Source organism: Anser anser (assembly GCF_964211835.1).
Source record: "Anser anser genome assembly, chromosome: 5".
NCBI classification, from domain to species: domain Eukaryota; kingdom Metazoa; phylum Chordata; class Aves; order Anseriformes; family Anatidae; genus Anser; species Anser anser.
This window is the reverse complement of record NC_139725.1, coordinates 61,647,233-61,673,427: the sequence shown is the minus strand read 5'-3', so window position 1 is coordinate 61,673,427 and position 26,195 is coordinate 61,647,233. Positions and strand designations below refer to the sequence as shown.

Here is a 26,195-nt window from a genome sequence, read left to right as displayed (position 1 = left end):
GTGTTGTCCTTGAACAAGCTCCGGTTACTTGTCAGTGAGCTGTAACACCATGGACAACAGGAGCTGGAGAGACATCCTATGGGAAGCAGCCTAAAAACACTCCGCTCTCCTCACCTGGTGTTGCTGAGCAGTGATTGAGGAGATATGGACTCACTCTGTGAACGTATCTCAGCTTGAACAGCAGCACAACAGGGGAACATTGAATCTGCTGGCTGTAAGGAACGAGAATATACAAATAGATCACCAGTAATTTAGGCTGAAAAGTAGGAGACGACTTTTAACCTTTGGAGAACTGAAACTGTCATCTGGCAGAGCAAAATACCTGGGCTGTCTTTAGGTAGACCTTTGCCACGGGGTTATATCGAGTGAATTCCTGCAGCAGCAGAGGCTGAACGAGGTGGTTCAGCAGGAGTTGGTGCATCCTGCTAGAGCCATTGCCTTCAGCAGCCGTATTGCCAGGGCTGGATGCTGATGCTATAAGACTATCTGAACAGATACAAGGTTTGATTGTTAAGCCACCTCTTGGAAGGCTTAGGCCTTAAGAAGTCATCCCTGTCCTACGGTAACAGCTCCTGAGAGCTTTCTCCATGATCCAAGCATGGAAAGCAATGAATTCAGCTGCCAGCCCTGGTTGTTGTAGAGACTTCCTTACTTCAAAGGTATATATTCCAGTACTTCTGCCTTTCCTGAGATGAATAGAATAAATTAAAAGAGAATTTTTAAAGAGCCTTTAAAAAATCTCTCTCTATCTCTCTTTTTTTTGAAGTCCTTGATGTGGCAGAAAAGTAATGTATAATTTTGGGCACATTGGGAAAAAAACACTCCCATGGTTCTCATTGCATCTCAGGAAGTCTGGATTGATGATTCCTGCTGTTGCTTCCAGGCTACAAGTGCATATTTTCCTCTCAGCTTAAACAGTATTATTTTACACTTATACGACACTTTTCATCCTGAAGGATGCTGGAGCACTTCATCAACTACGTACAGCACTGCTGAAGAGGCAGAAAGAAGTGAGTGCTCCAAGACATCATCTTGTTTGTGTGCTGGTCCCACAGAGCCCCAGCTGAGCCCCCTGCAGTGCCGTGCACTCTCTGGATGGAGTGTCACCTACCAAGGATGCAGCAAATGCATGCACAAGGAAGCTTTAAAATATCGCAGGGCATCATTATTGACGTAGAAAGATTAATGGTGATGTTGTTCCCTGTAGCCTGCAAGAGATGAATGTGTCTGTTTAAAGCTCTCGGGCTCTGAGCTCCTCGAAGTATCCTTCCTTAATGCTGATGGGTAAATCCATACCTAAGCGTGCTGTAATTTGTTGCGAGTAGCCTCTTCTCTCCCCTTTGGGTATTCCTGTGCTCATGTCTTTGCCATCAAAGACAGAACTTCCTTAATCTTTCTTCCTTCTTCATTAAATTCACAGCTTTGGTAATTTACAGATACTGTGGGATCTGGCCCTTTTTTCCACTCTGCAGACTTGCAAGGCAGCAACATCATTTAAGCACCATATGGTTCTCGACAAAGTCAGGTTTCACATCCAACCTAAACAGTTTAATATTATCAAAAGCCCAAGCTCACTGCAGCAATAACAACCCCTGCTTCCTCTCCCTGCATTGTATAACAAGAGGAAGAAAGCTCTCAAACTGGGCAAGCTGCTGTGATCTTGAACAGGGGCTGCAGGGCTGGGGAAAAGCCTTTGTTGCACCCTCATTACATTCATAGGACAACGAGCGTCCACCTGGACCACAAAGGAAGTGCAAGCCCAGGTCTGGTTTCAATTAGGTTGCCTTAAAAACACATACCAGGTTTAGTTCCTGATGTTGTAATATATAATTAATTTATTTGATGTTTAAATTTTAATGAGAGAATGCTACATGGCTCCAAGCTGCAGAATGTTTGATTGTCTCTATTGTTTAATGTATATATATATATATTTGTTTTGTTTTGTTTTTTTTTGTTTTTCTTATTTAGGGGCTTGGATTCTGGCCCCCACCAAACTTGATGCACGCAAATATTTTCTGGCATAGCTAATGTATTCAGCCTGAGGAGGGGAGGACAGGCTGGGTGGGGACAGGGGAGCTGGGCTGAGTGTTCATTACTCAAGCCTCAGAGGTGGTACAGCGATTAGAAAAGATGGTCTTCAACTTCCTCAATTAATAGACCACGAGGTCTCTGTAGATGATGAGTAATGTTGCGTGGAGCAGATGCCAAAATGGAGCAGGAGTCCTGAGACAGCTTTTGTTACAGTACCTTGCAGCAATCAGGAATGATTATCCTCCTTTGTGCCGTGATGCTATCAGTTGGCTGAGGACCTTGCACTGAGTCACGGCAATCAGCATCCCACATGGTTACAAACATCTGCATTGCATCTGCATAGCTGCAATTACACTGCTATGCTTCCTGCCCGTGGGACCTCCATGGAATCGGTGCCGTGAGGACTCTCATGATCCCCACAGCCTCCAGCGAGGCCGGTGGCTTGGCCATGGGGCTGCCCAGCCCAGCAGCCGAGTGTGCAGGTCCCGTGCCAGCATCTCAGTGCATCACCAAACTGGAGAAGGGATGGGATAGGCATGTAGGAAGGCCATGCTTTGGAGGTCTTTTCCATTTATCTGCCGGGAGCACAGCTTTCTCCTATTTATAGGAGAATAAGAAGAACAAATATATGGTGGTTTGATGTTAAAAAAAAAAAAAAGTTATTTACAGATTAATTAGCATTTTAAAGAGCCCTGGGGGATTTTTAGGAGAGAGAGCAATGGTGCTACCAAATGAGGAGATTCAGACAGAAGCAATGATGTACAAGTGTTTTCTTGGTAACATACCGAAGGATGAAAGCGTTATTAGAGATGTTAGCAGTGGGGTGTCTGTTTGTTATCTGGGACTAAATAAATCATCTCTGCAAGCTCATGCTTCTAGTGAAGTGACAAAAGCACCCAGATGTAGCCTTTCCTACCAAGCTGCGACATAGGATGTGCTGGAGAGAGGCTGTGCTCGGGTGAGATGCAGCTCTCTCGCAATAAAAGCACTGGCCCTGCAGATTGCAAGCAGGGCAGTTAACAACAGCTTTCTTTCCTACAAGGCACTAACCCCGATGTAGCAGGACAGGTACTGAAGGGTAGGATGCCGAGGATGCTTTTCTTCCATGTTCTCTTTATGTGGGTTGAATATTAGGCTTGTGATCTCAGCATTTGCATGTTGATATTCAGAAGAGTTCCCTAAGGAAACAGTAGAGAGCGTCTGCATGGAGAGCTTTTGGAGGGGATGTGAAGTCAAAGAGGATGCAGCCTGCGTAAAGTCAACTCATCCAAAACAAATGGCAAAACTCAGCCGCCTGGATACAGAAGGCAATCAAGGAAAAAAATATCAATTCTGCCTGCTCAGTGTGCATGTTTGTTTAGCTTCTGCTGTGGAAGAAGGACTAATGAATGTTATTTTAAATACAGCTGATTAGGTGTGGTCTTTAAAAAAAAAATCATACCAAGCCTTGCTGAAATCTTCATGCTGCCAACAATAAATCTGGTCGGATTATATCAGGAATATGTTGCTCACACACGGTTTACCAGCAGTGTTTTTGTTAGCTGCAGCTATTTGGCTGGAAAGCAGAAGGGCCCTTGTACCCTGAAACCAGGCACCTCCCTGTAACACCAGCCGAACAGATCTGCTACTGATGGGTAACAGCACCACTGATGCCTTAGGAAATGCGGCATCAGGTGGTTAAAAGGAGCCGCTTGCCACACCAGATCCCGCCTTCCCCTCCGATTTTGGCAGCTAGAAATAGGCAGGCCCGGGGAATAGTGTTGTTGTGCTTGGGTGTGTTTGTGTTTGCAGTGAAAATGGAAACCTGTGAAGTCCAGTAGAGCTGGAGGATAGTCCTGCTAAATGCTTGGATCCAAAATCTGCAGAGTTTAGGGCATGGCAGGCCAAATACTGCACCTCCTGCTCTGTCCTGGGCAAAGTGAAACTCCATTAAAGAGAATGGGAGAAGCGACCATGTGAACACAACGGTTCCTCTGGATTTTTAAGGGATTTTTGTTTTTCAGCAGAAGTGAGATATCTGGGTCTTGCTTGGGAAACACTAATAAAAGCTGCTGCTCTTCTACAAGCTGCCTGTGCTCCTTTGCCTTTGGAGGACCTGGTCATTTTTTCTCAGGGAAGATGGGGCTGTGAGGCCACTTGATGTCTGAGCTGCTCTTCAGGTCATCATTCATCCATCAGAGTCCTGTGTGTGTCCTATCTGTGAGACAAGGGTTGCAGTTTGTCTGAACACTTGGCATTTGGGAAGTGGCATCTGAGGTTGTTGCTTAAACCATTTTACTCATTTAAAATTCTGTGGAAATTTACAATTTTATGAATTTCTGTCATGGGACAAATAATGTTTCAACCCCCAGATTATTCCCAAACTTGACTAAATCAGTTTCACATAGATTTTCTCAACCATTTCCCTAAAATCACCACTGCCTTAAGCTGATGACCTTCACCGGGAACTTCAGCTCCACCGGTTAAAATATTGAAAATCTGCAGTCCTGGAAGGACTTATTTTGTGGAACTGCACCTTTCCTGGCCCAGCAAGGCTTTGCAGCTGCCTGGCACAGCCGTGATGACATTAGAGCTTGTGGACCGAATTCTGTCTCGCTGAACCTCCTGACGTTTCACCCGCTCTGTCGGTGTTGGCAGTGCGAGGCACATTTCCTGGCCGCTCACAGCAGAGGTGGCAGATGGTATTTGCTAAATTCTGCCTAATCCTGCTTGTTCCTAGCACGCGTGTAGGCAGCTCTTTGCGTTTCAGGTGGAGGGAGATGCAGCAGGAGCAGGGGCGCCCTAAAGGCTGCCACCCTCTTGCATGGCAGCGGGAGGTCTGCAGAGCCTCGTTTTAACCTTTCTCCTGCTAAGTCTTCTCTGCTTTAAAAACATCACTCTAGCTTTGCTATATAGAACCTGTAGGCTTAGAAAAGCACAGGTTTTTGGAGGGGCTGGCCCAGGTAGAAGGTGCAGCAGGGGCTCTTGAACGACGGTAGCTTGCAGAATCAGCTGCCGAAGCAAAGGGCCTGTTCTCACATGGATTTTTACCTTTAAATCCATCAGAAGATGCTCAGTCTTGGTTTATTTTAGAAGCCCTGGGAATCCCAAGCTGGTAGGTGCAAGAAAGAGGAACAGTGCTGGGGGGGTAAAGCATGACCCCCCACTTTGTCCTTCCAGATCGAGTCTATGATCCCTGTTCATGGAGATGTAGGACATTTCATTATGTGGTTTGCTTAATCCCATCCTTATATCAAGCCCCCAGGAGACAGGGAGAGCCCGTGGAGCCAGGAGGCAGCAGTCCTCCTCTGCCTTCTGCAGCTGTGTTGCACCTCCTGCTCCAGCCCTCAGCAATGTGTCCAGCGCGGCTGTCCTTTCCATGGCTGAAGGGGAAAGCCAGCAGGATGCTCATCCTGATTGCCAAATGATAAATAATGAGTGAAGGAATGGCATGGGAAAGCATGAAATACAGAAATTTAAGCACATTAAAAAGCATCCACTCGGAGCCAAAGCTGGACTGGGACTGGCCCTTCTCAGAGCTGGAAACACCGACAGGGTTTTGGCTTCCCATGTTGGCCAACGATAGCGCAGAAAGCAACTCTGTCCCAGCAGAAACACTGCTGGAGCTTGTAAAAGGCAGAAAACTCCTTTGGGTAAGCACAGCTCGGTCTTAATCTACGCTGCAGCCACGCCAGGTTGTTTCTAAACATGGAGCGAAATGGGTTTTGGACTTCTGGAGTTCTCTTCCCATCTTGGATCAGGATCACACGTTGCAGTACCCAAAATTAGCTAGGCTGGGCACCCTTGCATATTCATTTCTTGCTGAAATCAGGCCCCATTGAGGGCCTTTAGTGTTTTACTGATAATGCTCCTTTGCCAGCAAAACTGGGCACAGAGCCTAAACGTGCCCTTATTAAACTCACTGCAAGTTTTGATGTGGGTTTCAATGGCACCAGCAGTTTTCTTTTCCCAAAGGGACCCTGATTTTTATATTTTTTATTTTTTATTTTCAGCTAATTCTTTCAGCTGGTTTCTGCTGGCTTTTGCTGAATTCCTTCATGGGACCAGTAGCCCCAGTAATGGGCAAATACAGAGAAATGGTCCCAAAACCTTACTGCCAACAGGGACAGGTAAAGAATTTGTTTAGTGCCTACATCTGGAATGTCTTTTACAGCAAATTGACTGGGATCAGGAAGCGTTAGATATCAGTAAATTCCAGTCTGATTGCTAGCAGGTGTAAATGCAAATGAAGAAAGCATCTTACCTGGCCTAGGCCCTGGATTTTGCCTCCCCAAATCCTTCAATTGCAATTCCTCATCAGAGATTTTTTGTTGTTGTTGTTTTTTTTTCAATCTCTACAGAAGAAAATTGGAAAAATACTGACTTTCAACTCAGTTTCCTAGTTTTTTTTTCAAAATGAAAGCATCAGTTGGAAAAGTGTGTGTGCAAGCTGCTAGGAGGTAGGGCTGCCCCCTCTAACCCAACACTTTTTCTTTTTTTTTTATAATTCCTTGAAGGTGCCGAAAGACCCCCCAAGAGCTTTTGATCTCTGAAGCTGTTTTATTAGAACACAGAAATTATAAGCTAAAGAAAAAATATTTATTTTAAAAAGGGAAAACACTGAACTCCTGGGTGAGAAGGATAAATTAAAAGCTGGAAAACTAGTCTCCAACCTGCCTTGGGAACTCTGGCAGGCTGAATGTCCTCCTGCCCTGTTCTGCTGGTCACCCCAGCTCAAAGTGTCTCCTTTACCCACCCCACCCTAGATCTGGATGTGAGCAAGCGAGGAGGCACTGAATGCCTTTGATGGATTCACTCTCATCGACTGACAGTATAATATCTGCTACAAATGGCGGAGGGTTGGGAAAGGGATGTGGTAGTGTGTGGAGCACTGCTCCCTGCTAAAACCCAGCTGTCCCCAAATCAGGGTGGTGCAGAGCCCCAAGGAAACATTCCTTTACAGCAGAAGGAGCAGTTGCTGCACCCTGAAGGTGTGGAGGCCAAAGATGATCAGTGGGTTTGGAAGTGGTGAGACACCACTCTGCTTCCTCTGGGCTCCCTTATCCTCCTCTCACGGGGGGAAATAGGTGCTTCTGTGAGTCCATCCTCCTTCCCTTGTGTGATGCCACTCTTTGAGTATTGCCAGTGCCAGAACTGGCTCCTCCTGATCCCTCTCTGTGCCATTGCTCACAAAAATTCCTCTTTGCCAAGGGTGGCCTGGGGTATTTCTTCTTGCTCAAGGCAACAGATGAGAGCATTTCCTCTCTCTTGGGTTAGCTCAGATGCAGAGCCCACAGTGTTCCCTGGCAGATTATTAAAGCATTAACCATGCTCATCTAATGGTATTGAGATGCAGATAAGATGTAATGTATTATGCATTGTTTTCCCCTCTCAGTGTGGTTAAGATTGTTTTTTAATGTCAAGGACAGGTGTTTTCGTGTGATACCTGCTTAGTGATATTTATGGTGGTATTTATTCCAAGGCTGCAGCTAATGTCATTGTCCTCTATTTTGTTACACTCTAAGATTTGGCTACATGTCTGGTGCATCATATATTCAATTATTAAAATGTCCTAATGAAGGTTAACAGCACGGTGCAGCATGGTCACGCAGAGCCAACACATAAATCTGTCGCTAGAAACAGTGACTGAGCTGCACCTCCTGACGTGCAGAAGGGGCAGATTAAAAGTGCACGCAAAATGGTGCCAGGAGCACAGCTCGGGACATAATCCTTCCAGGAACCAGAGCTGGAGAGATGTTAAAAGGGGCCGTAACAGCTCTCCCTGGCTTCAGCTGCTGGGGAGCGCTGAGCGGCGGCGTGGTGTTTTGGGTCTCTCTCTTGCTGGTGCTGGGTGAACCCTTCTGTGCTTTGAAAGACCAGTTCCAGAGCACGTATCTCCTCGAACGTGCCTGGTTAGGCTCTCCAGGGCTTTATGGCATCCGTGAGGCTCTGCATGGCCGTAGCAGGCCCTGTCCACCCCTGGAGGAGCCCTACTTCTGCGGGACCTCTGCATGGAATATGTGATGGCACTGGGACTACTGCTAGCCAGCAGTGAGCCATCCCACAGCACCTGTGGTGGAGCTCAGGGCTGCAGAAAAGTTGTTCAGACCTCATATTCACATCTTGGAAAGGGAATCTTTTTCCAGCATTGCAGGAAAGCCCCATTTGAGCCTTGCCGCAGCAGCTGCTGGGATAGTGCTCAAATGCTTTTGTTCACTCAGCACTTATGAGTTGAAGCCAGGGCAAATGCTAGAGGACCTCATTTTAGATAATATTGTTAAGGAATGAGTTAAATTTCCAAATGAGTGTGGAGTCAGGGAAATTCTGTAGCTGTCTGTGAGTTATCTCCAGCTGACTTGCCACCTAATGCCTCGATCACAGGCTGAAAGGCTTGCTGGTTCAGTTTTACTTAATCAAAACAAGAATGATATTTGCGTATCGCAGCAAATATCTCTCAGAAAATGCATAAAGGACACTTTCTGCCTCAGCCATGGGCGAGAGCCATAGGATTCTCTGTCACGCAGGAAGCAAACAGAGGTACTTCTCGTTTAGCAGTCTGTTGATGTGCTTGCCAATTGCAGCTGCATGCATGGCCCGATGGTGCAATACCTAATTGAATTGTTACCTTGTTAATTTTTTAATCAACTCATTAGGATCTATTAATGACTTTGGAGCAGTAAAGGTTTTCCAGTCCAGAATATGTTAATATCCCGGGGAATTACTGCTATATGAGCTGGTCTGAATGATCCTCAGTAAATCAAGTAATGCTACGGCACGCCGTGGTTTGCACAGAGAGTCACTGAAGATTATACGGATGTCTTAGGCATGGGAGCCAAAGTCAGCAGCAAAGGTATTTCCTGTCTTCTTCTAGAGGTATTCCTGTGCCCTTTGCTCGTTCCATTACATTTAATTATGTCTCTCATTCCTCTAGAGATGGAATGCTTTGTCCCAGAGCTCAAGTGCTCATCATGCCCTCACGCAGCTCGATGGCCGCTCATCGATCGGCTTCACAGCCCTGTGAGCACTGCTGTTACCTGCTAACTCAGCGACCGCACGCCTCCTCCCCAGAGGTAATTAATCACTCACTGCCTAATTCTCTCCAGTTCATTTACACACAGCAGTGGCAGAGCTCCAAGAAGGATCATGCGAAGTGAAACCACTCCAGAGCATAATGCTGGAATGGCTGTGAAGATGCCGTTGCACCGCACACCTGCAGTTCGTGGGCTGTCCAACAATGCTGTCCCAGCCCAAAATTGATGGAGAAGAAGACAGAGTCCTTCAGCAGACACTCACTCATCTCTCACTGTGTTCAGTCAGGTTTGGGAAACCGTAAAATAGACCTTTCAAGTATATAAAGATCACTAGGGTAGAACGTTTACTCCAGCTTAATGGGGAAGGAGCATGAGTGTCACTGATGCAAAGGAAAGCCCTCCATCACCCCAGTTTATGTCCCAAAGGCAACGCTCCATGACACTTCCAAAATATAAACAGTGTGGTGAGAATAAATATAATAGATGGGCTTTGCCAATGCAAATGAAAAGCAATTATCCCAAATCGCGGTCTTAATTTATAAGCAGTCAGTATAATTTGAGAAACTGAAATCTGATGTTGCTAAATCAAATTCCTGTAATTCCACTGGGCATTAAGCACATAATAAGATTACACTGTGCACTGAGCATGTCCTTGTTAAATCTGCTGGCTACTGCATTTTTATTGCTCTCCTGGGGGTTTATTGAGTTTACACTTCCAGTAAAAGGTAGTGTTTTCACAGTGTCTTTGGTACGCTGGCCACACAAGTCTGTCTGCAGCGGGCAGAATTGTAAAGCCATATAATTTGCTTACATCCCTTGGCAGCTCGACTGGAAAAAAAAAAAAAAGGCAATTAAAAGACACCGTGTAGTTGTATTTAACCAAATTAAAAATAATAATAATGAATCTACTGTGCTCTAATCAGTAAGGAAAGGAAGCCATGCGTACAGGTGAGGTTTAGCCATGAGACAGCTAAACTGATGAGCTCTTCTGTTAAGATTTGTTTTTGAATGCCTGAGTAGTGGTGCTAATACGCTGATATCTGCAATTTATGCACAAGAGTGACCTTGAGACTAGCTGCTCTCTGAACAATCAGGAAGAATATGATTTCCTTGCAACAGTCTGTTTGTAGTCTTGGAAAGGGGATGAGAAGGCAGAAGATAAAGGGAGCACAACAAGGAACTGGGATATTGGTCAGTGAAAGTCCCTGGAAGTGGCACAGCATTTCCTAAGAAAGACCCAAAGATGAAATGTGCCATTGCAGAAGGAGGCAGAAAGCTAAGAAAAACCAGAACCCCTCCCAGAGAGACAATGCAAGCCAAAATGAATGCAGCACAGGCACCAAAGAGCTGCTGTTGCCAGTGCATGCTGATCTGCACACCTGTGAGCACTTGGCCCTGCTTGGGCATCCTTGCAGGGCCATCTCAGTGCTCACCTGCAGAGGAGCTCTCCTGCTGGTTGGTTCCCTTCTGGTTCTTAACAGAGGCTGGGTTAAGCTTTGGGTGTAAAAGTCCCCTTGAAACCACTTAGCACTGATCAGGATAATGCTGGATAAGCTTGATAAACACATGAATATACATTTTAAACCTTTGCCATTGTGGCTGGAACATTTGTTGTCATTGTGAACAGGCAACAGAAAATTGTGGGCTTGAATCTGTCCTGAAAGGTAACATAGTTTTATTTACCAGGAGGTAAATAAAAATCACTGGGGGACTAACTTGAAAAAAATAAATCTTGGTGAGTTGGTAAGGTCATCCTTTTTATCCTTTTTTCCTCCAGTAAGTCACTTTCCAGAACACTTTTATAGCCAAGATGTTTCAAGAAAGTCTCCAAGCCTGCATCTAGACACCTTGCTCTTACAGCCGAATTTAGAACAGGCCAAGCGTGAATTCAGCTCTGAGAATCAAGATACTTCTGCAAAGCGGGTCTTGAAACAGCAGACATCCCAAAACCTTTCCTTAAGACCAGGTCTGGATGAGAAAGAGAGCATTCCTCTGGCATGCTCTCCCTGTTTCTACCAAACGGCTCTTGGAAGCCTTCTTGGCTTCGTGGAAAAAGAGTTGAATATTGATGTGTGACCTCTGGTGTGTACAGAAAGGTTTCTGGACTGACTTTTTCCTGCATCATTTTTGGTTTTCTACACCTGTAGGTGCAGAGCCAAGCACGTGTGAGGCCAGAGTCTCACTTGTGGGGTGTCCTGCAGCTCATGCCAGCTCAGGGGCTGAGGGTCACTCGCCATGCACTGCACGCTACAGCTGTCATCAGGGAATCACTTTGCTCTGGCTCTGTTTGAGGTTGGTCTGGAATCTGAAAGGATTTCACGTGCCTAAATCCATGGGTCCCTAGCCAGTCACCAGCTCTACCTGGTATTTGAGAGTCATGGAGTGAAGATGACAGGCCAAAGTTTGCCTCAAGACTGACAGGCAGTTTGGGAGTTTTCTGTTTTAAAATGTTACAAATACCTTGGTTTCTCAGCGGTAAATGGACTAAGATTTTGACTGAATTCTTCCATTTGAGATTTTCGAGATTTATTTTGAGATTAATTGAATTTATTTTTGGCAACACAGAAGTTCATTTGGAAGGCCTTAACATGAGCTGGCAGCAATTCAACGGGAGTCTGGCATGGTTTTACCTGAGGGAACTCTAAAACAGCAAGCCTTCCCACGACTAAATATCACAGGGGTCACGGAACAATTAGATTTGGGGTTACAGATGTGCTTATCAGTGTCAGGACAATCACGTCTTCTAGCTCTATTAGCTGGGTAACCTCAGACATTGACTCTGGACGACTTAATGGCAGAAGGAAAAACGTGGACCATAAAACTCCTGAGTGCTCTGCATGTCGTGCAAGCTGAGCAGCATTTTTTTTTCCTTTTCTTTTTTTTTCTTTTTCTTGATTTGGACTTCAGGTCTGGCTTTCAGGTAATGTTTCTGGCTTTCAGATACCACATCCATCTTGAGAAGCCCCCGTGCTGAAAATGACTAGAAGCTGGGGAAATATCGGTCATTGCTTCCCTGAGCTTAGACTTCCTCTTAGCCATCCTCTTTCTGTCATCCCTGGAGGCATGACATGGGTTAGCCTGATGGCTACGGCCACTCTGATGGTTTGAGACGCTGCAATCCTCCGGCCACACTTGGGCTTTGGGGGCAGCAAAGTCCCCTTGCTGTGTCCCTCTCCTCACCTTGCTGCACCCAGTGTATGGGGTCAGAAGCAAACAACCCTGCTGCATAACCTTGTGCACGGCACATACCAGGAAAGAAGGTGTGAGGTCTGTGCTCAGATAACATTGCCAGAAAAGTCCCACAGAGGGAAGGTAGTTTTTGCCCATGACACTAGTTCATCAAGTTAACCACATCTCAGTTCATCCCTGCTAAGGCAGTGCTTTCCCTTTGAAATAAGGAAGTGTAGCCTTTGCTGAGGACAACATTTGTGCCTCTGTTCCCTTGGAGGCAGATGAGGATCTTGCATGTCTTCTCATGCTGTAATCAATTTATTGCTGTATGGGAACCAGAGCTCCCCAGGAAAGTGTCATGGATTATGTCATGGAGCACACTACTTGCATGGAGACCTTTGATTCAGCTGGCAGACATAAAAAGAAGACAAAATGTGTTTAGCCAAAATGCTCTGTAATGACTGCATGTGTGCAGCTGCAAAAAGAGCAACGGTAATTGAGCCAAGAGTGGAAATTATTGGCAGCAGGGCCTGCATTCATGTGTGCTTCATATTTTGTTCCTGATTTACAGTCCCCTCACCAGCTGTGCCCTGTAGCTGGCTGTGTCACTGCTCCGTCCCACCTAGCTGCTGCCCACCCCGCTGCCTTCCTGGGGCTCTCCTGAGACCAGGGCTAAGGACCTGCTCCTGACATTGGTTTCCACTGCCCTGGAGTTAGGGAGGTGCTCCTGGGCATCCTCCAGGCATAAACATTTGGGGTGAGGTAAGAACTTCCCCTGTACACCTTACCCCAAGTGTGGAGACTCTGGAAACAGGCTGGGAGCTCAGGAACAGGGGCTGAAGCCAGAGCACCAAAGCCATCAGGGGAGAGCTGTTTCAAGCTAGAGTCTGACTTACACAACCCAGCCAGCGAATCCCCACCTCAGGGTTTGACAAGATTGATGTTATCCTCTGTGCGTGTTTTTCTCCTCCTATCATTACTGGGGGGCTTCTCAGGTTTGTGTTCATTCCAGTGGGGCTCTGCTGCTGGGATCGGGGTTTTTTCCCTTAAAGGCTGGTTGGCAGAGGTGGCTCAGCAGGGACCTGTGGGTCTTCTCTGTCCGTAACCAAACTCTGGGTGCAATTTGGGAGCTTTGCATGTGGAGAAGCAGCACTGCTGCCCTGGCAGCTCCGAGCATGGTCAGCCTGCTTCTGCTGCAGCTCCTGCAGGCCCTGGAGCTGCTATCTCTCTCGCTGAGCTCCAGCACTTAGGAAGGTGCTGTTTGTGTGGAATTTGTGGGATTTTGTTACAAGTCTTTCCTTTCTCTCTCCCTTGTGATGGCAGAGGGATTCTTGCAAACACAGCACAGGTTTATTTATCCTAAATGTGGAAACAGCACAGTGCAGGAGTGCTCTGTACAAGGAATGAGAAACAGATCCCAGCTGTACTATTCATTTGCCTTATAAGACATGAGGCTTTTTAAACATACATATTTTTAATTCTTGGGGATGAATATGGCTCACAAGTCAAAAAAGCCTGAGCCTGCTGTTGCTAAATCAGCTCTCCAAGTTAGAGAGGGGATGCTGCTTTTGGGGGTGAAACCCCCCAGGGATGGATGTGTGCCTCTGCTGCTCTCTCACATTTCATGAGTGTGTCTTTGGATGCTTTCCTTGCCCCTTTCAAAGGTGTTGGTTTCCTTTTCCTACCACAGAGAAATTCCTGCAGCCATCGATACAGGCTGTCAGGCCATCGCCTTTCAAACCTGGATGGTTTCAGGCCAACGCCTCCTGCCTGAACCTGAGGTTTGTACAGACTCTTCTGTGTTTCACTACTAAACAGAAGAGGAGGATAATGTCTGGTAGACTAATTACTAGTGCTCTAAATACCTGCTGGGGAAGGATGTGCCTTCAGCATCACGCACCCGTGAGCTATGTTTCTCTTGCCTGAGCCCAGCTTCTCCCTGACGAGGAGGGAAGCTCTTCCCCTTGGCTGTTTGCAGAGCAATTCGATCCGCACGCAGCAACCCTCCCAGCACTCGCACCTCCAGTTCCTGCCCTGGGGTGGGAACTGGCGGAGAGGCCCTGAGGAGCCCCGCTTCCTCCCAGCCCTATGGCTCAGAGCAGGATATGCGAAGATTTCCATATGTAGGAGGCAGAGGACACGTGCAGCCTCAAGGATGCAGCTCAGGAGCCTTCGCTCTCAGCATTCCTTTCTGATACAGAGGAGTTATTTGCATTTAGATACAATTTAATGCAGTCTCAGGTCTTCTGTGCTTTCCATCCTCTATTTTCACCTGCATTTCTCTGTGCCAGTTGTGGGGCAGAGCCTGTGCAGCCCCAGGACTCCCAGTGCCCATGGGCTGGCACAAAAGCCTTCAGCCATGTGTGGGTGCTTCCAGCAGCTCTCACTCTCTCTTCCCTAATTTTTTTCCATCTTTACAGCTCTTTTGCTGTCTCTCAGCAGTGCCCTCTCCAGCCTGTTTGCACCACCAAGCATCAAAGACATACAGCAAGCTGTGGGCAAGTCCTTGGCAGCTGGGGATGAAGTGTGACGACGGGGACCAGGAATGCTGCTAGCAATAGGGGTGCTGGATGGCAGGAGCCCAGCAGCTGTCTGAAACCACCCTCCTTCCACTGTGTTTTCAGAGCAACCCGATGGGACCTCACCATTAATCCTGGAGGTACCAGGTTTCAGCAAGCTGCTCCCTGCAGAATCATGCACTAGGGAATGCTGCTGAATGCCCCATGGATGTACCCCAGAAGTACAACCCACCTTAACCCCATGGAAGTACCCCAGAAGTACAACCCACCTCCAGTCCTGTGGGCAGTCAGTCTCTCTGGCCAGCTGTCAGACCCATGGCAGACCCATTGGATTGCTCTTGAATCTACCAAGGGAGAAGAGGTAAAGCTGTTGGGTCTAAAATTGAAATGCATAGAGAGCCAAACCCTTGCCTTTTTCCTGGAGATGATGAGTTGGGTACTGCATCGGATGCACCAGAGGTGCCCAGCTCCTCCTCGGGGTGTCTCTGTTAGGAGCAGGAGCCAAATTTTCCTTCTGTTCTTTCTCATTCTCTGCAGGACATGCACCCCCTTCCTTTTGAAGACTTAGGATCACTCTTCCTGTGTGGTATACAAATTTTATGAACCAATCGACAGCAGAAATACTTCTGCAAAGTCGAACTGTTATTTCACGCGGGCTTAGCCATCCACCTCCACGTGCAGCTTCTCTGTGCCATGCTGGACCCTCGGGATGCCAACAGGGAGAGCTCGCTTGCTCCAAACCCTGAGCTGAGGAACAGCTTTGTCATAAGGGGGATAAAACACCCATGTTTTGCCTGTAACAATCCCTGTTTCTGGCAGTTTGGAAGACCAGACCTCAGCAGGGAACGGGTGAGGCAGATGTGCACCAGGGTGAGGGGGTGGCTAGGACCAGCTGGCTACAGCTTGCTGCCCATGACCCTAAGCAGGGGAGCGAGCTGGGGCTGACCTCCAGGCATGCACAAAGCCCTCCTGTTTTCTCAGCAGCATCATCCACCGGTTCCTGGCTGGGGTCTAACGCCAGCGCTGCTGGACCCACAGCTGCTATTGATTTCTATTTCATGCCCATTGATAGAGGTGGTGCAGGTGGGAAACTCTGAGAGGAGGCATAAATAATGAACTAGGAAAAGCTGCAGTGCTGGGGTGAATGAGAAGCAGTTTGGCATTTGCTGGAAAGCACAGGTTAGCTGCTAATTTTTCAGTGCAGAGACAGTTTTGCTACAGAAAATGCCGTGCCTGCTTTTGCTGTTAGTTATGGACGGGGAATTAGGAAGCAGTTCTGGGCCAGGGGAGAAAGCGGGGTCGGAGCTGGTCCTACCTCTTCTCTTGTACCTTTCCTCATGGTGCGGTGGCAGCGAACATCAGGCAGCTCTGGGTTAGCGACAGCTCTGCTGCCAATTAGCAGCCCCAACAAACTGACTAGCAATTAATTTTTTTAAAACCAACATTTGCCATTTTGGAAAGGAACTAAAATCCTCTTTTTTTTTTCTTTTTTTTTCTTTTTTTTTTTTCTCACTATCCAGGTAGATTTACTGCGTGCGAGGCTGTTTGAATGGGAGGGAGGCCCCAGCAAGGGTCTATTCAATTCAATACGCATTCATAATGTACGGCGAAAGGCTTGCCAGCAGACCTGGGCCAAGATCAGACGTTCCTCCAGTCCTGCCTCACACCTTTTTTTGGGTAGCTACTGCACAGTACTGTGAACAAGGTCGTGTGCCAGGGCACGAGCAGGAAAAGGGCCGTGACATTTCAGAGACAAGTCATTGAAGCACGACCCTCCCCTCACGCATGGTCTGCATGGTTGCTGGTGTTTTCTAGAGCTGCAGGTCCTGTCGCACCAGAAGAGCCCCAAGATGTAGCCAAGAGGGTTGGTTTCCTTGAGAGGCTGCATTTGGGAGCTAATCACGGAGTTAGGGCCGGGCTCGATGCGTGCTTGCAGCTGCACCATGCTGGGCACAGCTCGCCCTGCTGCTGCCCACCTCCTGTGCTGGCTGAGCAGTTCCCAGGGTTTGCCATCGACAACCTTCAGCTTGGTGGGGAAGAAAAGGGAAGAGCCCTATCCAAGGCTCAGCAGGTTGTGCAAAGAACAAGGAAAAGGCCCGGAAACCACCTGGGGGAGTGAACAGGAGGGAGAACTGGAACCAGGAACCTGCAGCCTTTCTGGCTGCAGTGGACTTTGCACCAGGCTGTATTTACACGCCAGAGGCTGGTTTCACTCAGCACCCTGTGCGGATCCAACAGGCTCTAAACACCATCTAAGATGACAGGAGTCCACCAGAGGCTGCCTACGCCTCCTGCCCTTGCATGGGGGCTGGGACCATCTCCATCTGCTGTCCCTCTGGCTCCCTCCCCCAGCAACCCGTTTGCCCACGCTGCAGATGGCTGTCTGGAAGCGTAATGACATTTACCAAAGGGGACCAGAAATGATCACTGAGGGACTGCAAATAATGAAGCCAATTCCTTTTATTGACACACGTGGAAGCTGTTTAATTTCGGATGTTGGCTGTCAGAAAATAGAGCTCTTCTGCGGAGGTTTTCTCAGGGAAGCAATATTGTGCTTGGTGTCAAGGTTCGTGCTCGCATTTAAAAGGGAGATATTCTCAGCTCTTAGATTTGAAGCTTCTTCATGACTCTAACCTATCACTTACACGTTCAACATGCATCTAAGAGCCTGATCTGTCTCTGCTTGCAGACTACAATGATTATTTTGCCAAGGATTTCTTGCTAAGAAAGATGAGATACCAAATAACATGCACATTTTCATTCATTCCCTCTGAAAATGCAGCTGTAAGCCAAGCACTCTAGCTGGGCACTCGGTTGCCTTTCAGCCCCTGACTTCTGCTTTAGGCATTCTGCCTTTCCATTTATGCCACGAAACTCGGTCTTCTTGGGGTTCCTCATGTGCTGTAAGGAGCCGTGCCCTTTGCCACCACGCTGTGCAGTGAGCCAAGAGGAGCAACGTGCCTCATGGAGGGTGAGCCTAAAGCTGAGCATCGCAGGCTTGAAGACCAGGAGAGCAGCTCTTGTTAGGAGGGGCTGTAGGTGCAATTTCCCCCTTGCCTGCCTTTGGTGAATCCTGCCTCCATCAGCTTCCCTGCCCTGTCCTGGGCAAGCACCAGCACTATTTGCTCCCTGAAGCTTGTGCATGGGGGTACCACCCAGCTATGCTGGCTGTCTCAAACTCCCACAAGAACTTAGGGAGTCCCCAGCACCCCAAAAACAGGCTCACAAGACCAGAAGTTGCAGCAGGAGAGGTTTGGGTGCTCACCAGGGCTGAGAGGTGTCACTTCGCATCCACACTTTCCTGTTGGGAACTGGAAAAGAAAGATTTAATGGTTATTTTTGTGAGCATTAATGTATGGGGAGGGAGAACAGGGGGGGACTATTTTTTCGGGAAGGGAGAATCTTTTCTAAATGCCTCTGCAGCCTGGCCCAGCCACCCCTGGGACTGCAGCCCCCACAAGGGGCTTTAATAGCAATCTGCTCTCCGAGGACACACGTGCATTAGGATTTATATCGGTGCTTCATTAAGGACAGGAGCAGGGCAACCTCGAGGGTCACCGAATCCCCTCTCCTGCCATTGCAGGTAGCCGTGTCATCTAATCCCTTATTACTGCAGGAGGGCAGAGGCAAATCAGTGGGGACCTGGACTCGTGTGGGCAGGGGCAGCCTGCAAGCCCCCCAGAAAGCCACTGGGGAAGGACTGTGGTCCTTCTGCTTGACATCTGCCGGGGTTACATCCATCTCAGCGCAGGGCTGCCGGGAGGAGGCAGCCTGGCTTATTAATTTTTAGTGCGCTGCAATGCCGCTGCATGAAAAGCTATCATCATGAAAGCGCCCAGCAGCAGGCAATCAGTGCTCGACCTTACAAAGGGACCTCTGTTGGGCTCAGCCTTCTCCAAAGGCCAGTTACAAACTACATTATTTATGTGGAAAAGTGTTATTAGCTGAGTTTCCTTTATTTTCTTTCCTTTTTTTTTTTTTTCTTTTTTTTTTTTTTTCATGGAAGGATTTTAAGAGACTCTTTGTAAGGAGCGCTCAGAGGCTCTGGGGCTTTCTCTCTCTCTGTTTCCTGGTGAGAGCAGATTTTTTATTTATTTATATATGTTTTTTACTGAATATTTCAAATGCCAGGAAACGATTTAACGTTAAAGCCAAGCCAGTCAATGGGTAATTGTGGCACCAGTCTAGCTGGTGTTAAGAATGACATTTTCTGTGTTATTACGAGAGCCTGGGAATTTTAAGAGTTTACCTTTTAACAGCCTCCCTAAGAACATGGGTACACATTAATGCTCGGAATAGGCAATTAAAAGTAAAAATGGCTGATGGTCTCGATGGCACAGGACTGGGTTCAGAATGAATTAGACCTAGAAATAGATGTCGGCAAGAAAGACCTCTGTAATTATTATTATTAAAAAAAATAAAAAAATAAAAAAATAAAAAAATAAAAAAAAAAAAAGGATGAGCTCGTGGCCAGTTCCTGCACTGCGGGAATCAGGGTGGGTTTTCTCCATTGTGGCGGTGGCTGGGTCCGCGCCTTGGGTTTGTGGAGGAGAAGCTGTGGCAGGAAGCGAGCAGCTTCTCATGGGCTGCTCTGGACAGCACCGGTCATCAGCATTAACTCGTTAGTACCTCGATTCATTGCTTATTTGGAATAAATAATGGTAAAAACCGGGCTTCAGTTTCACCCAGGTGAACCAAAGCCTGCTCCAGATCCAGGCTGGCTCTGGGTCTGTGTGCATCTGTGCTTCTCTCCCTAGCCCATGCATGCAGCAGGAGTCTTTTCTACTGTGATTTTTTATCCCTCATTTTCTGCAAATATTTACAGCACTAATTCCAAATTACCCTTCCTTTCCCCTTTCTTTCTTTTCTAATGCACACAACGAACCGCTCGTTGAATATTCAGAATTTTAAGCAAAAGGCCGTGTCCGGTGTTTGCTATAAATATGTATAAATGCTTATTGGATCTTTACCAGTAGCACCTGTTTCTTCTGATGAGGCCTACGATATGGAAGAAAAATGCAAACAGGAGCCTCCTAAATGAAATGGCAAATTTAACCCATGCGAGGTGTGGAATACTAATGAGCGAGCGGAGGGCGCCGCGGCGCGTTCGAGCGCTCCCGGCACCGAGCGATGACCTTGCTCAGACGTGTGAAGAAGGGAGCCCGTGCGCTCAGGAGCAAATAGATGCCTCTGATTAATCTACAAACACCCAGCCTCTCCGGGGACCTTCCCAGCCAAGCAGGGGGAGATTAAAGAGCTCAGGCTCCCGAATCGAGCTCTGCAGTGGTTTTGCACCGAGCGCCCCCCGCCCCAACCCGCTGTTGCCTTCATTTGTCACGGCGCGCTCGTGTTAATAAAAATACCAGATTGGCACTCCGCTCCCTGCTGCAGCCTCAAGCTGGTCAATTATTCTGCTTTAATTACCCCCTTAAACCTGCTTTTTTAATAGGCGTGGGCCTTTGCTGTGTTTACGGCTAATAAAGCAACGAAGCGATGCGGTGATAAATTGCTGTTCTGGTTAGGGTGGGGACGGGACGTGACAAGCGAAGGGCTGCGCAGGTGGGCATTCAGGGAAGTTTTGTGCATTGTGTTTTGGAGAAACATTCCGTCCCCCCCCCCCCAAACGTCTTTGTCTCTCTTTTTGTTTCACAGCAATTTTGATGTTTTAACGTAAGTTTGTCTTTTCTTGTGCTACTGAATATGAAAATGCTGAAAGTGTCTTTGTTCAGCAGGTTAATTTTCTTTCTGATGATTAAAAGGAGATGATCATTTAAGAGAGCAGAATAAAAATTGCACTGGGGAATTTCACTAGACCAAGAAATAGAGTGGAAGGTTTTTAATAAGGGGCTGTCTAATTTGGATTTTTTTTCTTTTCAGCTAGAACACGGAAACTGCTTTCCATTATGTGAGATCAATAATACTCTTTCTAGAAAAACTCTCATTTTCATATTTAATCATCTGCTTAACATTGGTGCTGGATATTTCTGTAATTTCAGCTCAACCCTGAAATCCAACGCAGGGATATTTTCCACCGTGGCATCCTATGGAAAAACAGCAATTCTCTATGAAGACAGAGACTGCTCTACACCGGGGAGAACAAAGTGATGGTGAGCAGAGGAGACGCCGGTGTGAGGAGGGATGGGGTTCGCAGTGGGGTGTGAGGACAGGCAGCAAACCCCAGCACGGGGTCACTGCTGGAGCTGGCGCAGCCCCAGGGACCCCTGAGCTCCCCGTGATGCCCTTCCACCTTGCCACCAGTCACCTTCCAGTTTGGGTCTATGTTCCAGCTGGCACTCCTGTCACATATGAAAAATAACTCCCCAAAAATGGTTTGCTGGGGCAAATGGTCAAACACTGCAGCCAGGAGGTGTTTCTCTGGGTTTAGTTTTCAGTGGTTTTATGGTGTTTTTCTCCAGAATGCAGAGAGCCAGAATTGTTTCTCCACTGGCACAAAGCGACTTTGCCTCCCGTTTGCTGTGCTCTGGCCGCCGGGACTCCTGTTTGTCTTCATTAACAACTGCAAGACCAGAGATAAGATGGGGAGGGAGCCTCTTGGATGCTGTCACGGAACCGAACAGGGAAATCTGGGAGCAGGACGCCGTGGAGCTTTTCCCTCTAGGTCCCCAGGTGCTGTCGTGGTCCTGCAGCCCATCCTTCACCGGGTGATGTCCTCAGCTTGTGGTGGCAACCTGGAGCCTCCAGCCCCCAGCGGCCACTGGATTTGGTGGAGGAGGACACATGGCTGTCAGCATGTGCCAGCCACCAGAGGCCATTGGGATCCAGGGCTCCTGATGTGCACAGATGGAAACCCTCTTAGAAAACCTGTTAGAAGTAAAAGCTGGGTCACCCTGGAGCAAAAGAGAGCTCCCTCAGAAGCAACATCTGATTTGCAACCCCTCCCTCCCCTGAGCACTGCAGAAAGGAGCCCTGTGTTATAGGTAAGGATGTGGCTGAGCAGCTATTGAAAATATGTGAAGCTGGAGAAGATAAATGGGGGAGAGCTGCAATAACTCTCAGCGCCACTGCTGGCCTCTTGAAACAGCCATTTCATCACTGCACGCTGCCGTCGTCCCCTTACATTTACATACGCAGCGAGCACAAGAAAGGAGCCCTGGGCAGCCAGGATGTGCAATGCATTGCAGGGAAGCCGAAGTAAGTGAAATGGGGGAGAAAGCATTCCTCAGACACACTTCTTGCAGGGTACAGCAGTGGGGAGAGCTAATCCTGCTCCAAAGCACCGCGGCTCAGCATGTGGTCAGCTGCAGGAGAGCAACTCCTTCATGAAAAGGCCACAGAAGGAGATGTCAAGCAAGGGGAGCTGTCATTACCTGAAGTACTTTTACACCCTCTCTTCCATTTTCTTTTCTTTTCTTTTCTTTTCTTTTCTTTTCTTTTCTTTTCTTTTCTTTTCTTTTCTTTTCTTTTCTTTTCTTTTCTTTTCTTTTCTTTTCTTTTCTTTTCTTTTCTTTTCTTTTCTTTTCTTTTCTTTTCTTTTCTTTTCTTTTCTTTTCTTTTCTTTTCTTTTCTTTTCTTTTCTTTTCTTTTCTTTTCTTTTTTCTCTTTTCTTTTCTTTTCTTTTCTTTTCTTTTCTTTTCTTTTCTTTTCTTTTCTTTTCTTTTCTTTTCTTTTCTTTTCTTTTCTTTTCTTTTCTTTTCTTTTCTTTTCTTTTCTTTTCTTTTCTTTTCTTTTCTTTTCTTTTTTTCTACTTTTTCTTTTCTATTTTTTTCTTTTCTATTTTTTCTTTTCTATTTTTTCTTTTCTATTTTTTCTTTTCTATTTTTTCTTTTCTTTTCTTTTCTTTTCTTTTCTTTTCTTTTCTTTTCTTTTCTTTTCTTTTCTTTTCTTTTCTTTTCTTTTCTTTTCTTTTCTTTTCTTTTCTTTTCTCTTCTCTTCTCTTCTTTTCTTTTCTCTTCTTTCTTTTCTCTTCTTTTCTCTTGTTTTCTTTTCTCTTCTCCTCTTCTCTTCTCTTCTCTTCTCTTCTCTTCTCTTCTCTTCTCTTCTCTTCTCTTCTCTTCTCTTCTCTTCTCTTCTCTTCTCTTCTCTTCTCTTCTCTTCTCTTCTCTTCTCTTCTCTTTTTCCTTTTTCCTTTTTTTCCTCTTTCCTCTTTCCTCTTTCCTCTTTCCTCTTTCCTCTTTCCTCTTTCCTCTTTCCTCTTTCCTCTTTCCTCTTTCCTCTTTCCTCTTTCCTCTTTCCTCTTTCCTCTTTCCTCTTTCCTCTTTCCTCTTTCCTCTTTCCTCTTTCCTCTTTCCTTTCCTTTCCTTTCCTTTCCTTTCCTTTCCTTTCCTTTCCTTTCCTTTCCTTTCCTTTCCTTTCCTTTCCTTTCCTTTCCTTTCCTTTCCTTTCCTTTCCTTTCCTTTCCTTTCCTTTCCTTTCCTTTCCTTTCCTTTCCTTTCCTTTCCTTTCCTTTCCTTTCCTTTCCTTTCCTTTCCTCCATCTTACTGGTAGCCCACTTGTCCCCATCTCTCTGCTCTGACTTCAGAGGGTGATATCTTCTCACCTCCCAGCTCTGTGCAGTTGGAGCCATGGCAACTTTTCTCTCTCCAGCCTCACCAAAGCACCTCAAACCTCCTGCTTTCCCCATTAGGGTGTGAAACTCAAGACACCACCCAATCACAACACAATGGAGAGAAAGCTGATGAAAAGAAAGATAAGCATGAAGCTGGAAGTAAGAAAAAGATTTTGAATGAACATTTTAAAAATTACTTCCTTCACTGCTGTAGTGGAGATTAAAAAAAAAAAAAAAAAAAAAAAGAGGTGTCTTGTTAGGAGCCTGGGGAGAAGTGTCAGGTGTCAGGACAAAACTGGCATGTCGTGATGACTGCCCAGCAGACTCACTGCTGAGAGCTTATGGGAGGTATGTCTGTCTTTAACAGTCCCTTGAAGGACATTTCTCCTATGAATATGGCCCAAAGATTGCATAAGCAAGGGGCCATATTCCAGCCATTTCTGTGCCTTGGGGTGAGGAGCACCATGGTTAAACCCATGGTGCACAATGAAGCAACTCTTTTTTGTGGCTGCTTGCTGCTGTTGTTTTAACCTGCCACTGACAATTCCCTGGGCTGCTCTTCACGTTTTGCTAAATGGGGAGTCATGAGTAAAACCTCCCAATCACCTCCCTTGGGTCATTCGCGGGCTTCAGTTTATCCCTTTTCTCCTCCTTCCAAAGCTAACAAGGCTCTGTCGCCTTGTATTGAGCAGGTCCTGTATCTGCAAACCTCTTGGCCACCCTTGTCTGTGCCGTGCCTGGTTCACTGTCACCTTGCTGAGATGGCAAAAGATGAACGAATGCAATATTCAAGGTGGAGCCTGTCACAGTCTCATGTAGCTGTCTGGTGAGGCTTGCTGGCTGACTCTCTGCTCCTGATCAAATGTTTCTTAGCATTCTCCTTGCACGGGGTTTTCTGACAGCAACCAAGCTTGGCGCTGACGTTTCCATAGCACTGTCTGATGTAGTTGCCTGTTTCCCTTTGTGGTGTCACTTACACTTTAGTTTAATGTAGATTTTACAGGGATTCAACTGATCTACCGCTGAAAAGGAAGTTACCATCCCTAAATGGCACTTCAGCAGCTACTTTGTGTGTCTGATCCTAGCCCACACCGGTTGCATTAGCTCATACTGACTCGAAGGTATTTCTTTCATCTTTTAGAACAGCCTCTCCCACAGTCTGAGCCCCCAGATCAGCTGCTGAGTGGAAGCTCGGAGCTGCTGTAGGCAACTTGATCCCTCTAGGTTATGTGCCCATCTCCTCACATCGTTGGCAAAGAGCCTAGCAGACGCATGGCAAAAGTCATGGCAGCATCGGGGAAGTCCCCAGAGCACTGGGGCAACTGCCTGAAGAGTCCACTGCATGCATTGTCCAGAGGCTTTGCAGAAAATTAGTCAAAGATGTAGACAAACGGACAATGCTGTAACTAATAGGAGGTTATGTTGGCTTCTGTAGAACTAACCGAAAATGTTGCCAGCTGGACACAAGAAAGGAAAAGTAATACCGAATAATTTATTTTAAAATAAAACACACATATGTTGCAAAGTGACTGGATTAAAGCTTTTGGGACTTGGGGAATTTTGAGGAATGCGTGTGAAATTCAAAATCTGCAGTGCGCTGAGTTGAAGATTAGGCTGTTTCCAACTTTGATATTTCCTAGCTCTCCCTCACCTGCCTTCAAATGGCCCTGGGCAGTTTAGGCTGTGTTATCAGATGTGCGCTGGACATGTCTGATGAATGCCAAGATCCCACAGTTTGAGCAGACAGCTACTGCTCTGATGTGAATTGCTGCAGACTTTGAACAGGCTGCGCTTAAGCTGGAAGTGGGTGGTCTGAGTTGTCTGCAGACAGTCTGACTTGAGAGGGATCTTATTCCTGGAGCATATCTAACGCCATATATCAAAAGTTACTTTGATTCTTATCAATATTCTGGAGGCAAAACTTCAAAATATGCCATTAAAACAATGAGGCATGACTGATCTTTGTAAGAACTCTTGGGAATTTATTGTTCTCCTAAAGTCAAACAACCTAGGAACAGAAAATATGTTTTCTGAGTAGATATCTAGGTTAAAGCAACATCCTCTGTGAAAAAAATAAAATACAATAAAAAAAACAACAAACCCTTTGGAAAGTCGATTCTTCAGACCTTCCGGACACTGCTTTTGTTGCACTGAGCAGCCTCCTCCTTTGGTAAAGCAAATCTCACAGTGCAGTTGAAAATGACCTCCAGCAAGAGACGATTCTTTCAGAAAACAGCCAGCAAACACCTTATTAAAGAAAATATCCTCATTCCTTAAGTGACACGCAAGCTGAAATAATGGGCTTGTGCCATCTTCTCAATTTCTTCATAATGTATATTCAAAGCCCAAGGGGATTTTGCAGAAAGAGAGGAGGGCACGGGTGGTCAGAGGGTAGATATGTAGCTATGTAAATCCAAAGACTGCTGTTATTTCATGCTCACTTATATTAGCTGAAGATAATATAAGTTCCTGCCCCACACACATCAGAGATTCAAGTTGTGTTTGTAGTACTCTGTTGCTTGAAAATCTCTCTGAAATAAAGAAAAAAGAAAAAGATTTACTTTTTTTTTTTTTTAAATATACAAGAAAAAATAGGGAGAGGGAAAACTGCTGGGAGTTCTCTGCTCTCCTCAACTCTAACTTCTTTTGCTCGGGTGAAATTAATACAGTGTGTAAAGTTGGAAGTCTCCTGATGAAAATTCAACAGACAGTAGGTAAAAGAAACCATTATCTAAACTTGTTTGTTTCATTGGCAGGGGAGATGTAAGGGTGGTGGCAGAGAAAAACGCTACCAGTTCTTCCACAGACCTCATCGACTGTATTTCAAAACACCAGGGCTCACAGGCCGGACATCTGCATCCCTTCAGGGTCTGTCCTGAAATACTGGTTGGCCAAAATCTCCACAACTGCTTTGGGAAGTAGCCAACAACTCTCTCATTTCAGCTGTAGCTTTTGGTT

General features: G+C 46.5%; 1 long non-coding RNA gene across 1 annotated transcript; it reads left to right on the top strand.

The window, feature by feature from the left end:
• The first annotated feature begins 314 nt into the window (after positions 1 to 314).
• LOC310900152 lies at positions 315 to 26,195 on the top strand. Its single transcript, XR_014584876.1, has 5 exons — positions 315 to 1,763; positions 8,942 to 9,080; positions 20,728 to 20,838; positions 21,148 to 21,669; positions 25,994 to 26,195. It is a non-coding gene; the product is annotated as an uncharacterized lncRNA (long non-coding RNA).